At 49.1% G+C, this 15628-nt stretch overlaps 1 long non-coding RNA gene across 1 annotated transcript; it reads left to right on the plus strand.

Moving 5' to 3' along the window:
- Positions 1-7498: 7498 nt before the first annotated feature.
- LOC126081050 (uncharacterized) lies at positions 7499-11438 on the plus strand. The gene is made up of 2 exons (XR_007518279.1): positions 7499-8475; positions 8651-11438. It is a non-coding gene; the product is annotated as an uncharacterized LOC126081050 (long non-coding RNA).
- The last annotated feature ends 4190 nt before the right edge of the window (positions 11439-15628 follow it).

Consider the following 15628-nt stretch of genomic DNA (forward strand, 5'->3'; position numbering starts at 1 on the left):
AAAAAGACCAGACTTACTGGTCCAACAGAGACTAGAAGAACCCCTGAGACTATGGCCTTTAGTCACCCTTCTAACTTGGAACTAAAGCCACTCCTGGAGATCACCTTCTCCCAAATAATAGAAAGGCCTAAAAAACACCCGTGAGGAAAGTTCTCCTTAGAACAATCATCTATATGAGTTCGAAAAGGCAACATCTGCCCAGAAACAAACATGAGAAGGCAGGAAGGGGCAAGAAAACCAGACCAACGGAAACGTGGAACTCAGGGTGGTAATGCGGAGAGTGCTAACACATTGTCGGGACTGCAACCAATGTCTTGGAATAATTTATATATAAATTACTGAACGGGAAACTAATGTGCTCAGTATACCTTCACCGAAAACACAATAAAATGTTTAAAAAAAAAAAAATACAGGTACCTGTATCCACCAGGCACTCCTTGGAAGCTCTATGGGGCAGTTCTACTCTGTCCTATAGGGTCGCTATGAGTCAGAATCAACTTGATGGCAACAGGTTTGATTTTTTTGGTGGTGTGTATCCTGGAAAAGCAGGAGGGACTTGCCCCCTGCCACCTGCCACGTGCAGTCTGACTCCAGAGGCCTTTGTTCAGAAGAGGCCCCATCAGGCCTGCCCCTGGGGTCCATGCAGTGTGATGAGATCTCACAGCCTCAGACACTCCAATCAGACAGTCAGCATGGACCATCCCATCACTCTACCATATACAGCGAGCATCAGGACACGCCAACCTGCAGCCTTCCAACCCTGGCCTCCTTGGGCCTGCAGGGCAGGGCTGCACCTGCCACCCCACAGCCCACCAGGAGGCCAGCTCAGGCCAGCGGGAGAAAGGCTTCTGCTTCAAGGCCTGCCCCAGTGCCGGCACATCACAGAGCCCGGCTGGATTCAGAAAAGATACAGGAGGGTCATTGAGGAAGCTTCACAGTCTGAAAAGATAAAGTCTTAGGGGATACCATCAGAGAGAATTGGGAAGGAGAGGGCTGGGGTAAATGTGCCAGGGGTGTCGGCTCAGAGTCCAGTCAGCTTTTCAGGGGATAAGGGTCAGAAAGCACAAATGACCAGGAAAAGGAGCCAGTTTGCACACACGATTCCCTGACACATGAATTGGCATGTGATAAAGGTGTGGCCACACTCAACAGGAGATAAAGAGGCAATAGGGAGGGTGAGCAGTGATCAAGGAAGGCTTCCTGGTAGAAGCGGCCTGATGGTCTTAGTGGAATGGCGGTAAATGTCTGAATCAGTCTCATGTTCCAGAAAACGTGGATTTACCCAACATCACTGGGGCTGGGGCTGGGGTTCAGGACTTCAGTTTTAAGCTGCAGGTTCGGTACCCCGTGGTCAGCCTACTCTTCTTGTCCCCACCGGGCTGACCAGCCGCTCTGGGAGTTGGCGGAGGGGGGAGAGCAGCTACCACCACTGCCCGAAGGTGCTGGTCCGGCTGTGGCCAGCAGGGGGCAACTGAGCTTGCCCTTTCCTCCTCCGGATCCACAGCGCTGGTGACCAGGCGGCACCGCCCTGTCCTGATCCCGGCAGCCTAGGACTGTGGTCGTGCCTGGAGCAGAATCAATGCGGGGGAGGAGGAGGTTTGGGTCTGATGTTGCATGCCTCCCCAGAGTGGGCGCCCGAGTTCCAGGACATGTTGAACCTGCCCGACCTTCTGTGTGTCGCTGGGTCCATGGTGAGAGTCATGAACCTTGAAGGGCACCGGATGTGGGGTTCCCCAGGGGGTCCCCAGCTTGGTGATGAGATCTACGTTTTCCAAAGTTTAGGATCCATGTCCTGTAAACAGACTGCAGCTTATTTACAACTAGGGCTGTTGGGTAAATCCGAGAGGTGGCCCCCCAGGGCTGCATCATCACCCTCCTGCTCTGCCCCAAGCCCATGGAGCTGACCATTCCAGGCTCAGAGAGTGTCAGCGGTCACCTCCCCCCTCCCCCCCCACCCGCCAACGCCAAGGTCAAATGGGCAGAGGGCGCAGAGTCCTTGGGGAGAGCTGGGACAGTATAACTCTCCCTGTTGCACATGACACTTAAGTCAAATAATTAAAAATAGCTGGAGGCTGCCCAAACTTCCCAGCTGTCACACCCTCCCAGACTGAGCCGTCAGCTATTTCAAACTAAATTTACCATAGAAAGGATAATCATCGTGCTAGCTCTTCCCAACAGTTCCTTGAACCCTCTGCCCATTTGACTTTGGCATTTGGCAGGGGGAGGGGTGAACACTGATACACTGATATTCTCTGGGCCAGTGAGAGCACAGGCCTGATACAATGTCAAGGTCAGTCAAGGTCAACAGCCTCTAGGAGTTGACAGAACCACTCAGGAAAACTGGCTGTGCCCAAAGAAGCCCTGGTGCCACCCGGCAGCCCTCAGGGACAGCATTCAGTTGGGCCACGGTGGGGGTTGGCACAGAAAAGACTCCTTCGTGGAGGTTCAAGGACAGTCTGCACTACCAATGCTCTGAAGGAAGTCAGAGCAATAAATAGGGTCACAGTGGAGGCAAGACAAGTTCCAGGCCTGAGGACATTCCCATCCGCAGTGACCCAAAGTGGACATGGGACCTGGAGAAGAAAGAAGGTTTCTTGGGGGGTGTCATGGATTTAATTGTGTCCCCCCAAAAGATGTGTCAACTTGGCGGGGCCATGATTCCCAGTATTGTGTGGTCGGTCTTCCTCCATTTTGTGATCTGAAGGTAATTATCCTATGTATTGCAAACCCTAACCTCTGTAACGTTAATGAGACAGCATTCCTTTTGCTGTTGGGTCAATTCTGACTCATAGCAACCCTACAGGACACTGCACAACTGCCCCATAGGGTTTCCAAGAAGCCGCTGGTGGATTTGAACTGCCTCTTGTTTAGCAGCTGAGCCCTAAACCACCGTGCCACCAGGGCTCCGAAACAAGATTAAAGGTGGTTACGTTAATGAGGCAGGACACAATCTACAGGATTGGGCTGTATCTCGAGTAAATCTCTTTTGAGATATAAAAGAGAGAATCAAGCAGAGAGGAGAGGAACCTCCTACCACCAAGCAAGGAGAGCCAGAAGCCAAGTGCATCCTTTGGACCCTGTGCTGAGAAACTCCTACACCCAGAGGAAGATTGATGACAAGAGCTGACAGAGAGTGAAAGCCTTCCCCGGGAGCTGGCACCCTGAATTTGGACTTCTAGCCTCCTAAACCGTGAGAGAATAAATTTCTGTTAAAGCCATCGACTTGTGGTGTTTCTGTTACAGCAGCACTAGCTAACTAAGAGGGTTTATGCAAACTTAGGGGTTGGAGATGGCTCCCCTGCCCAGAGGAGTTGGTGCCAGGATTCCTGGCGGGTGGGGTTTTGGGAGGAGGCTGGAAAGGTGGGTTCAGACCAACGTTGGGGTCTATGAAAGCCAGCAACAGGGGGACCCTGGAGGTCTGGGGGCAACTGGGAGAAGGACAGCAGTGCTCGAGGGGCCAAGGCCTGTGCATTCACTCAACAGCTTTCCCTCTGCAGGGAAGGCGCAGCGGTGGTGTTGGAGGAGAGACAGATGGCTCTGGTGAGCGCTGTGACAGTTAGGAGCTAAGGAGGTGACCCTGCACCAGTAAAAGAGTTGGCAGGAGAAGGGTAGGAAGGCGTTCCAGGCAGGGGCCTAGCTCAGGGAAGAGGCGGGTACTCACCAGGGCCCGGGCACCACAGGCCCAGGAAAATGGGCACAAGGCCAAATGCTCAGGAGGGGGGTGGCAGAGAGCAGGGGGCCCCAAGGATATCCTGACTCAAGAGACTAACACCAACAAAGTTGCTTCCAGCCCTAGGAGTGAGAGGCCCCAGTAGGATCTGCCTACACCCACCTCCTAGTGGTGAGGAAAGGATATCAGGGACAGAGAACCCAGAGGCCCTACCACCCCCAGGGGAGAGGAGGTCAAAGGTCACTTTCCTGTCATAGAGCCCCTCCCCTACCACCTCCTTCTGTGCGGTCTGTCTGCTTGGGTCCAGGAAAGCAGAGCACATCTGCAGATGGCCATCAATCTAGATCAGGAGGAGGTTCTTTAAACCAAGGTCTGGGGTGGTCTCCATCCTTCCACACTCTCTCTCCAATGCCTTCTGCCAACATTTGGCCAAAAGAGGCTTTTCTGGGTTCACTTGGTACACGCCAGGCTGCCAGCATCACAAGCCTGTGGGAGCCACTGGGCCCCCATCCACAGGTTCCCGCCCTGTACCCACCCCTCTTCTCCTTGTCTCCAGACCTGGGTGCCCAAGGCCCTGGAGACCTACAGATCTGGGCCATGACTGGTATGGGGCTGCAGTTGACCTGTGATGATTTCTTTCCTTCAGACAATCACAAAGATTTAGCAAGAGCCTCAGGGTATCCAGCGACCTTTACGAAACAGAAACCATCTGGTCAACAAACATGTACTGAGTGAGGAGTGACTACTATGCTGGTGCAGGAGGTCCAGAACGAAGTAGACAGAAACCTCGCCCATCTGGAGCCCAGGTGTTACACACACACACACACACACACACACACACGCAGAGACACATGGAGTAGGTCAGCCAGGGGGGCATGGGGGCTTTAGAGGCCTCACTGAGAAGGTGACCATTGAGGGAGGCGTATGCCAGGTGGCCACCAGGTGAAGAATGTTCCATACAGAACAGCATTCATCAGAATTAGGAAACATTAGGCGGAGGAGGGCCTCAGAAAGAGGAAAGCAAGGCCAGGAGAGATTAAGGCTTTGCCCAGGGTCACATGGAGAGGTGGAGCCGGACCGGACAGGAGCCCAGGCCCCCTCTGCCTCTTGCCACAGCAGGAAGAGGCAGGTTGGGTATGGGGGAGCGGGGTTAGGGTGTTTTTCCCGCAAGGTCTGCTGGTGCGTGGCCAGCCAGAGCGGGACGGGCGGGCTTGCTGCCAGTATTCAGTGACTGTGCAGTTCCTCACCAGGCCCTGAGTCGAGAGGCCTCAGGCTCAAAGAGAAGTGGCCCAGGCTGAGGGTCTCTTGCCAGTGGGGGACCCAAGGTGACCCAGGAAGCCACAACTCCAGAACTAGACCCATGGAGGGGTAGGTTCTAGCATATTCTCATGTGGCAAAAGCAATACTGTCATTGTCCTGTCCTTGGTGCAGGCCTGAAGCACTGGCCCTCTTCTCTTCCTTTTCCCCACTCTCCTGTAGGAAATTCCCAGTTCCTTTCTTGGGCTGGTGGGTATGTTGCATGTGTTTGGAATTAACAGAGCTGAACTGGCTTCAGAAAAGATGGAGAGCTGGGTCACCAGGGAGGCCAGTGATCCTGACCGCCTGTGGCTGTGACAAAGGGGTCCAAGATGTGCCCTGTCCCTGGAATCTGAATATTGCCCAAGGGGCCCCTTCCTGTCCTTATTTTCCCTCTCACCCCTACACCCCCTCCCCCAGAGGACAGCACAGGAAGGACCAGGTTGTGGCCACCAGCCCAGCAGGGCGGGCCCATCACCCCCACAGCCCCACCCAGTGATCCAAGGCCCTGTTTACTGCTGTTGCCTGGAACAGCTTGTTTTGATCCTGAGAAATTTGCTGACACACTGGCTGCCCTGCTCTCATCCTTCATCAGGGTGGAGGTATTTTTAGCCTTATTTGCAGAGAAAGAGGACAGAGCCCAAGCTCCTTAAGCATAGCCTTGGCCCCCTAAGGAAGGACAGAGATGCCCCCGTGTTGTTTTCTGCCCTCATCTCATCTCCTTTCGAAGATGTTCCCTTCCTGAGGAAAACTAGCTGTGTGGAGCTAGGAGGCCAGAGACGGACTAAACAAGTGCCCTCTGAAACAGCGCCATTTTGTCCTTGATAAGCAAGTGGGTGACTGGGACAGCTCCAGACACAAGGGCACAAAGGAGAGCCTTATTTCCTCATGTGATGAAGAATCCTATGCTTTCATGTGTTCTAATTCAACCCACTCCTACTCTTCCAAAAAATAAAATGAAAGGTAGTTTGTTTCTGGGATTTGGGAATGATATGTGTGAATGTGGGAGATTTTTGGACAAGAGATAGTGAAAAGTACCTCTCAGACACCTTGTTAGATAAAGAAAGGGCTCACTCCACAGCCTGGCACTGTGACACAGCAGAGAAGAATCACTTGCTTGATTTCATACATACCTCTCAGCTTTCTAGAACATTCTAACAGGCAATGCCCTCACTCCACACTGTACTTTCAGGTCAAGTCTCCCCACACCAACCCACTCCTGAAAATGTTGCCAGGGAAAGAATGATGGGGCAGCTGCTGGAAAAGAACGAGCTGACCTAATCTTCCCCTGGCAGAGAGCTCTGCTAAGAGTGTGCCTGTGAACAAGCCTGGGCTTGCCACACACTCAACCTTCCTGAGGGTCAGATGAGAAGGAGTCATCAGTTTTCAAGAACCACAGGGTGGGGTGTGGCAGCTGGGCCCAGCCCTGCCTGCAAATGCCATCTTACTGAGGCAGAGAAAAAAATACCTTCCAGTTTCTTCCCGGTTGCCAAGGGAGCCTGTTATTGCAGGGTGTTTTTGTTTGGAGTGTGGGTGGTTACCCTGGAAGGAGACTTCCTGGCAGGGAGTTTGTCCAAGATACCATTCCCATTCCTGGTTTCTCAGAGGACTGTCCTTCCACCCTCTGGTTTGGGGGACCAGGGCTGAACAGACACTACAATGGGGATCTCAGGAGCGTGGTTCCCCCAACCCTGGCACCACACTGGCAGGGGAGAGGCCAACTACACTTTTCAAAATCCCCCACAGACCTCCACCGATTTCTCGGATCCTGCCTGGCCTTCACGGAGGGGATAGAGGTTGCCTGTTTGCCTTTGCTTTTGGAAGACCCACTTGGCTCCTGGGAGCAGCTGCCCCAGCACTGTAATACGTCACAGGCTGTACACTGCCCTGAAAAATGCAGTTTTTTTCTTTTTTTAAAATCACTTGCCCCCAATCCAAGATCAAATGGGCTGACACTCTAAAGTCCAGAACAAATCAGAGAAACCACTGTGGTCCCTCGGCCATACCCTTTTGATCTTGTTATCGTGAAGTTGGGAGATACTGCTTTCTGCACAAAATCTTGCTTTAAATTATTTTACAACTACCTTTTTCCACTTAATACATGACGAACATGTTTCACTAAGTGTTCTATCTCAGCAGGGTCATTTTTTCTCAAGAAATAATCCCTGGTAACAGAATAAAACCCTTCCGTACGCCCCTCAGACTCCTACCCAGCTCCATTGGGCCTTAACGTTTTAACCAAATTATTTCCAGTTTTTAAATAACAAGAACGACAAAGTCACAGCACGGTTTTGTAACTAGAGAATTTGAAAGCACAGGGCGGTTTTCGTAAAGCTGCCCAGGGTGCGTTACATCTCCTGGGGCGAGCGGGCGGCCTCCCCGCCCCGCGCCCCGCGCTGACGTCATCGGCCGCTCAGCAGGCAGAGCGGCGCCGCCTGAGGAATCACGCGCCCTCCGCCCCGCCCCGCCCCCACCCGCCGCCGCCACAGGGAGTGATGCGCCCTCTGCAGAGATCCCTCCGCCACCGCCTGGAATTTTCCAGACCTCCGCCAGCCCTTTTTTCGGGCTTCTGCAGGGCGGGGTGACCTGAGGCGACCCCAGCCGCCCCGTTCGCTCCCTTGGGAGAGGGGCCCCAGGCCGCCACCCCCACCTAGTCTCCTATCTCAGCAACGGTATTACCCACCACCACCACCACCGGAAGAAAAGTGACTTCTACTCCTTGAATTCGCCCCCCAACGTGACCTTGAGATTTGTCCTCTATCCTCTAGGGCATTGCCAAGGAGGAATTTGAGGGGGCGGACCTCGTGGGAGACCATGAACTGCCCCGTCACCGCCTCAGGCAGGGTGAGGGAGGGACTTTTTTCCGGTGGCAGTGGAGGAATCGTCCCGTTGAGCACTGCCCCGGTGATGCGACCCAGGGCTATAAAAGCAAAAGTTGTGGCCAGGCCGCCAGGAGTTAGCGCCAGGGAGGACTGGGTGCTTGGGAGTGGGGTGGGAGGAGAAGCGAGTTTAGGATCTCAGCTGAGAGATGCAGGGGATGACAGATGAGACTGGGGGGATGGAGCTGCATAGAGAAAGGAGGCCAGATCTAGGGACAGCTGTCTTGAAAAGTGTCCGCAGGATCCCAGGAGGAGGACAGCACTTAAAGCCAGGCTGTCCTGTCGGCCGCTGGAAAGGGCGCCGCCTCCACATGGGCTTGAGGGAGCCCTGGGTGCCCTGGTTTGTGTGAAAGGAGAGAAGGCAGGGAAAGATAGGAGGAAGTGGAGGAGACTTGAAGGTTTTCCTAGGCCTGAAAGAGAGGAGGTGGAACTGGGCACTTGATGCCCTGGAAATGATCAGGAAGGAAGGCATGGGGTGCAGGTTGGCTGGGAGGGCAGAGGTGGTGCTTGTTGATACCAGCAGCCCCTTTTTTTTTCCAGACCAAGGGTTGTGAACCTGCCTGGGGATGAGGCCTGGTCTTGTGGAAACTGAATTTAGCCTCATGGGGCTGACAGCTCTGGCCCAGGGTGGTATGTAAGGTTGGCTGGGCCAGGCCAGGACTGGTTGGAGGTGAGGGTGGCTTGAAGGAGTGATTCAGGAGGTAGGGGGCCATCCTGACCTGTGATTGTGGTGGCGCCTGATGTGCCTGAGGCAGTGGTATTTGTATGTCTGTGGGCAAAATTGACCCAACGCTTTATTTTCCAGGTGGCAGTGTTCCCCTTTGGACTTTCTTCTCTAGGCCTGAAGCTAGTCTCTTCTGTGAACTTCTCTGCCCCTTCTCTTCCCTTTAATTCTTTGGAGGTTATCCATTCGCTTAAAAAAAAATTGCTTCTGGTAAGCTGGGGAAGAAGCAGACGTCCCGTCCCGTTGGAGTTGGTATTGCTGGTAACAATGAAGGAGAAAAGGCACCCCTGCTGAGGCTCTGGGTGGGCGGGTGGGTTGGTGAGGCCTCAGTCCAGGCCCCCCTGGGCTGGAGTGATGGAAAGATCGGTTGTTTGCCTATGGAGAGGGTGGGATTGAATGTGCAGCCTTGGGCAGGCCTGCAAAGATGGTATGAGCTTTGAAAATGCCTCATGGACCGTGGTTTGTTACTATAGTGTTCGTCATGGCGATCAGATGGCACCAGCAGAAATGGAGCCCTGGCCAGTGTGAGGCGTAGCAGTGCAGGAGGGGAGACCTTGAAGGAGACAGCCTGCCTAAATTGATGCCTGCAGATTGAATTTCCAGGTTTAGAGGAGCAAGTTCTCCGATGCTTTGTTTCCGGCCTTGCTCAGGAAGCCCTGTATTCAGGAGGCCACCATTTAAGGTTTTCAGATGAGCTTATAAAGGGCAGCCCTTACCAAAAAAAAAAAAAAACAATCGCATCCAGCTGTACAGGCGGGCCGTCAGCAGATAATGGTGTTTGAACGAACGCTTGATCCAATGATCCAGGCCGCACCAACCTCCGGGTACAGGAATGCCAGCAAACCTCTCATTTTATGGGCGGGTGGAGGTTCTCAGATGCTGCATCTTTTCTGAGTTGAACCTCCCTGTGCTATGAACCTTACTTCGAGAAGATTTTAAGCTGTAGAACTTTTTAATGTTGATGCCACAATGCAGAGTGATGCCCTGTAGATGGAGTTTGCAGATGGAGCCCACCTACCTACGTTCTTACCTGCCTGCCCACCTGTCTGTGTATTGGAGGAATTCTTAGTGTCACGATTTAAAATTCAACTTGTGTGTGTGGGGGGGGAGCTGTTCAAGTTTTAAATGCCTCAAAGCGGGGGGCGGTATTTAGGTGAGGTAGATTGGCAAATTAAGGGGGCCCTTGTGTTGTGCTTCTTTTTTTTTTTTTTTTTTTGTGTTGTGCTTAGGGTGTAGGGGGAGGGTACAAGTTGATAGAATCCAAGTTCTGTGTGCTAGAGGCACCAAATCTAGTTTGGGCTTTCAGATCTTCCCTTGCAGATGACTCGTTCATTTCGCTCCATATTTTTTTAATGAATTTTACTTGATTATATTTCAAAGTATTGTCAGCATTCAAATCCACAGACCCTGAGGGTGGAGGTTGTGGGAGGGGCAGGGCACAGCTTGGCACTGGTACTGGGATGGGTGGGGATGAGAGGGGAGGGGTTGGGTTAGGTATATTGCTCAGAGGGTGGGGGTGGTAGGGAATGTGGGTTGAAGGGAATTCTCTGGAGAAAAACAGTAGACAGAGGTGGGGAATTTAATAGAGCTCGTGGGCACAGAAAAATACTAGTTAATATGATGAATTGTACTAGTCAAGTTGTTACTTGGGACAACAAAAGTTGCTTGGAAACTTTATAAAGTGCTCAGTAGTTAGCAAAGTTGCAGGAAAAAAGCGAAATTGTTTTGCTTTGCTGCAATGTGGGGAAGACTGAAAACCTGAGTATCAGTCATTGAAAAGGTGGAGGTGCTAAAAACTTGGATGAACTGAAGGTGAACGTATTTCACTGCTTTGCAGGCCTAGATGGTCTGTCTGAAGCTGTAAAGGGGTGCGTGTGTGATGTTCTGGTGCAGTGAGTCTCAGAAGGGACTTGTAAATGCTCAAATGGGCGGGCGTTAAAGTATTTTGGAATTATAATGTGTACCTAAATAAGATTAGAAGTACTAGTTTTCTGGGTCTATAACTCATAATTTTGTCACTTAGAGATTCTGTGGTTGAAAATTCTGAGCAAAGTAAAAAATGCAATGGTTTTTCTAAAGGATATTTTTGTTACATGCAAGTTGTATTTTAGGATGGACACATCTTTCTGTTTGTCATCAGTATTAATACGCAAAAGTTTTCTTATATTCAAATCATAGCCAGTTGTAAAAAGGAGACTCAAAGAACCGTTTGTGGCCCCTGTAAAATTACCTGTAAGGTTTGGTAGCAAACAGTCCGTCCACCCATGCTGAGGTGAGAGTGGATGATCCCTTGTATCTTCAGTTTGAACAATGTCTTTGTGCTTTTTAACTAGATGAATGAAGAGCAAAAGGGGAGAAAACCTTTCCAAAATGTTTTATCTTTAAATATTTAGAGAAAGATCTGAAAACTTTGTTTTGATAATGCTTAGTTTTTAAGCTACATCTGTTGAATTGATAAAGTAACACCAGTGGTTTGTTATTGTCCCTCATGCCCTCCCAAATTTCCCTTTAAAATTTTAAAATTCTCAATACTTAACGTCTTGTGGATGTTATGCCTTGGGGCCTTTTCTGTCTTATGGTCTGTTTTTAAAGTTTAGAAGTATGTTGGCATGAGAGTTTAGTTTTTAACCAGTAACTTGGACGTGATACAGTGACTGTCATTGGAGTTTAAAGAATCTTAGTCATGCCTGGGTGGAGAAGTGTGTGTGGGTGTGCTGTTGCAAAATTGAAACTGTGAAAGTAGGTGGTTAAAAGCGTTTGTACTTTGCTCTGTATGGTGAGAACTAATTGTGTTGCATCATGCCTGTGAATCACTAACTGTCATCTTCCCTCTTTACAGCATAAATAAAAGTTTTGAGTTCTAAACTTACTAGAATTGTTGTATTACTGTTACATTTTTCGATCTTCATCTTTTATGTAAATCAAGGTATCTTCATAATAAAGATGGCCGGTATATATATGTTGTCTTATGGTACTTTTAGGCCTACATTTCCTTTTTTGGCAGCTCCAAGTAATTGCCATTCAGGAGAGTGTGGTAACCTCAAATATAACTGGAATGTCTGAACCAGGCTGCAGGCTGGTGGAGGGGCTAGGGCCGTGCCTACTCTTGGAAGTTGACAACAGTTGTACAGAATGTGATGTTGAACCCTTTATCCAGCCAATAATGGTGTTAAAAGGGGAGGTGGGAGTACTTTGACCTGAATATTCTGGAGTCTTCCCTGGTTAAATTTCCAGCAGTATTATCAAAAAAGAGGATCTGTATCGATCTCAGTTTTCGTAGGGAAGCAGTCTGAAGAATAGAGTGACCATGTAATGTTTTTTCCACATTTGCAGTCTTTTGGTGGGGCTGTATTTGGAATTTGGGTCTAAGCACATAACTGTAAACTTAAGCAAGAGTTTGGTTTAATGTTTCTTCTTTTGGTAAATGACTAAAGTTTTCTGGGCTTTCTCAAGTAAGCACCTCTATTAAGCAAGCAGGTCTGCGTAACAGGAAGTGCGTAGAAGCGCTTGTAATGCAGAGTTGACAGCATGACTGTGTAAATAGTCTCTGTGGCCTGGGTGGGGACATGGTAGCATTTCATCCTGAGAGCTAATTCCTTGTACTGATCTGTTAACTCTTTCTGGCCTTTGTTAACTCTTTTGGCCGTAAGGTTTTACCACTGCCAGCCTCGGTGCCAAGAAGGCACTTGTTTCCAAGGGAGCAGTAAGGGAAGCGTATGGTACTCAAGGTGTGCTTGGCTGGAGGGCATGTAAGACTGAAGTGCAATGTGGGGGAGCATAGCAGAAGGGGTTCTTCCCTTCGGGACAACAGCCATGGTCCTAGCGCTGGAGTGTCTTGTTTGTTTGGTTTCGCCTTCATGATGCCCGTGTTGCATTGCCACAAGCTACTTTAAAATGAGTGAGAGCGAGGTGCTGGCAAGAGTAAGTCACTGCCAGCCTGTCCGGCCCACAGCACTGCTGTGTGCTGTAGGTTTGCCGATCTTTTCCCTGGTTGCCACCCCTTTCCTTGCTCCCCCAAGAAACAGACCCAGCTTTCTTTCGTATCTCCTCTTGTCTTTGCTTCTGGTCCTACTGCCCCTTCCCCTGGCTTGCTCTCTCTCCATAACTCTAGTAAAAAAAAAGTAGCTTCCTTGTTTCTCATTTTCTGTATGGTGATTACAAAACTCCTGCTTTGAACCTTGATGATGAAGGCTATAAATAAATGCCTCTGTATACAGGTGGGTACTTTGTTTCCCCCAACTCTCAGCCCAGAGGCCTTGGTATGCTGAAAATTACCCCCCCAGAAAAAATGTTTGTCACTGGAAGTGGTTATGAAGCAGGGCTTGTTGCCATAGGGCAGGAAGGGGGGCTGATGGATTTTTCCTGGCTAGGCAGCCAAAAGCCAGCTCAGCCAGCTCACTGCCGCCTTTCTGCCTCCCACCCCAACCCAGGGGCTCCTGAGGTGGGGACTCGGGAAGCTGCCTAACTTCCTTATCCCCCGGTCAGGTGGGGTGGGTGACAAATGTTGAGACAATGTTGGCGATGATTGCTAGTCAGTTTGCGTCTCCATTCACAGATCTGAAATTATACCTTTTCCCTGAACTCCAGAGTGGTTGATGATTGAGGGAAATTCAGCGAGTGGGCTTGTGGCAGTTGGGTAGAAAACTTTGTGGAATTTAAAAGAAATCGGTTATAAGAACAGCAAAAGTTGACTTTGGAAGTTAATTTAAAAAGGAAAATTGCATGAGAGCAAATACTGGTTGAAGTTCCCCTGTGTGCCCAAGTTTGGAGATGCTGAGACCTGCAAAAATGGCACTGTGTCACAAAAGGGCTGGACAGTAAATGCCATTCCCTGTCAGCCACCTTGGTTTTTCTTGTTGACCCATGGACATTAACGGACTCTGAAGACCTTCATTTTGGTCTAAGCTGTCTGTGTGTATTTAAGTCTCTGGAGGAAATGTTAGCCTTCCAGCCATGCCAGTGTTTGTCCTTGTGTTGTGCCTGGTGTATTAGGCAATGAAGAAATGCTAACAGGCTCACTGATACCTGTGGTACGTTTTACATTTTCATATGTAACATGGAAGAATAGACTGATAAAAAAAACTGATACACTCTGGAAATGGGAAGGGGAAGGTAGTAAAATAAGGAAAAATAAGAAAGATGGGAATGTGCACATACCAAGAAGTGGCCTTGGCCTTCCTCGGTGACCCCCCCCCACCACCTTCCAGCCTGCTGGTTAGGATGCAGCCCTCACAGACCACGCGCGCCACTCTTAGTTGAGTTCTTATGTGTAAAAAGGGTTCATGTAAAACTTAGAAATAAGCAAAATGGAAAAAACCTCAGCAGTCTTCCATAAATGATCATTATTGTCATATTTGCTTCTAGGAGTTTATTCTGTGCATTTTTTGTACAAAAATGGGGTTTTACTGTAAATTCTGCTTTGTAACTCCATTTAGTGTATAGTGAATATCTTTTCCTGTCATTTGAAGCATCAGTTTTAATGGTGATGTAATGTTTCCTTGTACGGTTGTATCAGTTTAAGTACTTTCATTCAGATGGACAAACAGATGAGTTTCTTTCCCTTAAATGTGCTATGATGACCTTCCTTGTTGCTCATATTTTATCACTTCCATGCTTATTTCTTTGGGAAATGCGAGTCGATATCTAGAAGTAAAATGGTTCTGTCAAACTTAAGATTTTAGGTTCATATTGCTAAATTGCCCTCCAGGGTAGAGCTCTCCTTAGTAAGATAAACCAGGCTGTTTCCCCTTATCCTCAGGACCGGTGTTACGATCTTAGAAACCTTGCCTACATCTGAGCATTGTCGCTTTGACTGCCAGTGGGACTGAGCCTCTCCCATCCGTCCGTCCATAGCCATTTGCGTTTTTGTGTGTGTGTGACTTTCCACTTCTTAACCATTTTTCAATTGGTTGTTTTGTAAAAACTATTTACGTGTTAAAGGTATTAACCCTTTTTATATTTATGATATTTTCCTGTTTGTAGATTGTCTTTTAATTTTGTTTATTGTGTTTCAAACGTACAGAAGTTTAATATTTTTCTGAGGTGAACTTAGCACTCTTCACGGTTTCTGCACTTGGTGTAATGCTTACATTTTTCCCACCCTAAGAGTTAATACGTATGAATCTGTGTTATCCTGTAGTACTTGGCATGGTTTCATTTTGTGCATTTAAACACATTCCAACTGGAGTTAATTGTGGAACCTGTCTATGTGGAGGGGAGCTTGATACCCTCTCAGGCCCCAGAGCTTGCTCCAGCCTCATGCCACCTCCCCATTGCCAGGTTGTTGCCACAAAGGGAATTTCATTACAGAAGAGGCTCAGGAAGGCTGTGGTGTCTCTTAAAGGGATTCTGGTTTGTTGTTCGTCTTTGACTCCTGTCATATTTGAATTGGACCGATGGCAGCCCTTGGGGGTTGTCAGACACAGGGATAGGCAGATTTAAAAGTAAGGGTTCTGATTCTGCCACTTGCTATGACTGTGGGCAAGGTACTTTACCTCACCAAGCCCGTTTTCTCATCTGTAAACTGGGGGTGAATGAAATATGTATTTGGCACACACTCACTCTATTGAGTACTTCCAGTGACTTCTTCCTCTCCTTGCCTTCCTTCTTCTCCTTTATTGCCCAACACCAGATTTCATGGTTCCTCCTGGTTCCCACTCCCCTTCTCTGGCTGCCTGCCTGCCTTAAACTGGGTCTTTTCAATAGTGGCCATCGGGGTAGATTCTGGTCTGTTCTGTTTGTACATTTAATTTTGTCTCCACGAACATTTCCATGTATTAGCAGAGTCCACAAACATACTTTGGTGATTTTCTCACAAGAATTCTTCAGATGGGTTTCCAAAGGTCTGCGAACGCTCTGAAATTGTATGTTTATCTGTTTCTTTGGAAAGCATTGCTTTCATCAGCTGTTTGAAGCGGCCCAAGACCTCCAGAAAGAATGGCTGGCTGCATTATTTCAGCCCGTAGTGTTCTTATACTCGATAATGTTTAGCTGGTCTCTTAGTTAAGTGGTAAACAGTGTTTTGACTATTTAAAACCAGTCTGCTGTAAGCATCTTTAT

This window comes from Elephas maximus, chromosome 7 (genome assembly GCF_024166365.1).
Source record: "Elephas maximus indicus isolate mEleMax1 chromosome 7, mEleMax1 primary haplotype, whole genome shotgun sequence".
In the NCBI taxonomy this organism is placed as follows: domain Eukaryota; kingdom Metazoa; phylum Chordata; class Mammalia; order Proboscidea; family Elephantidae; genus Elephas; species Elephas maximus.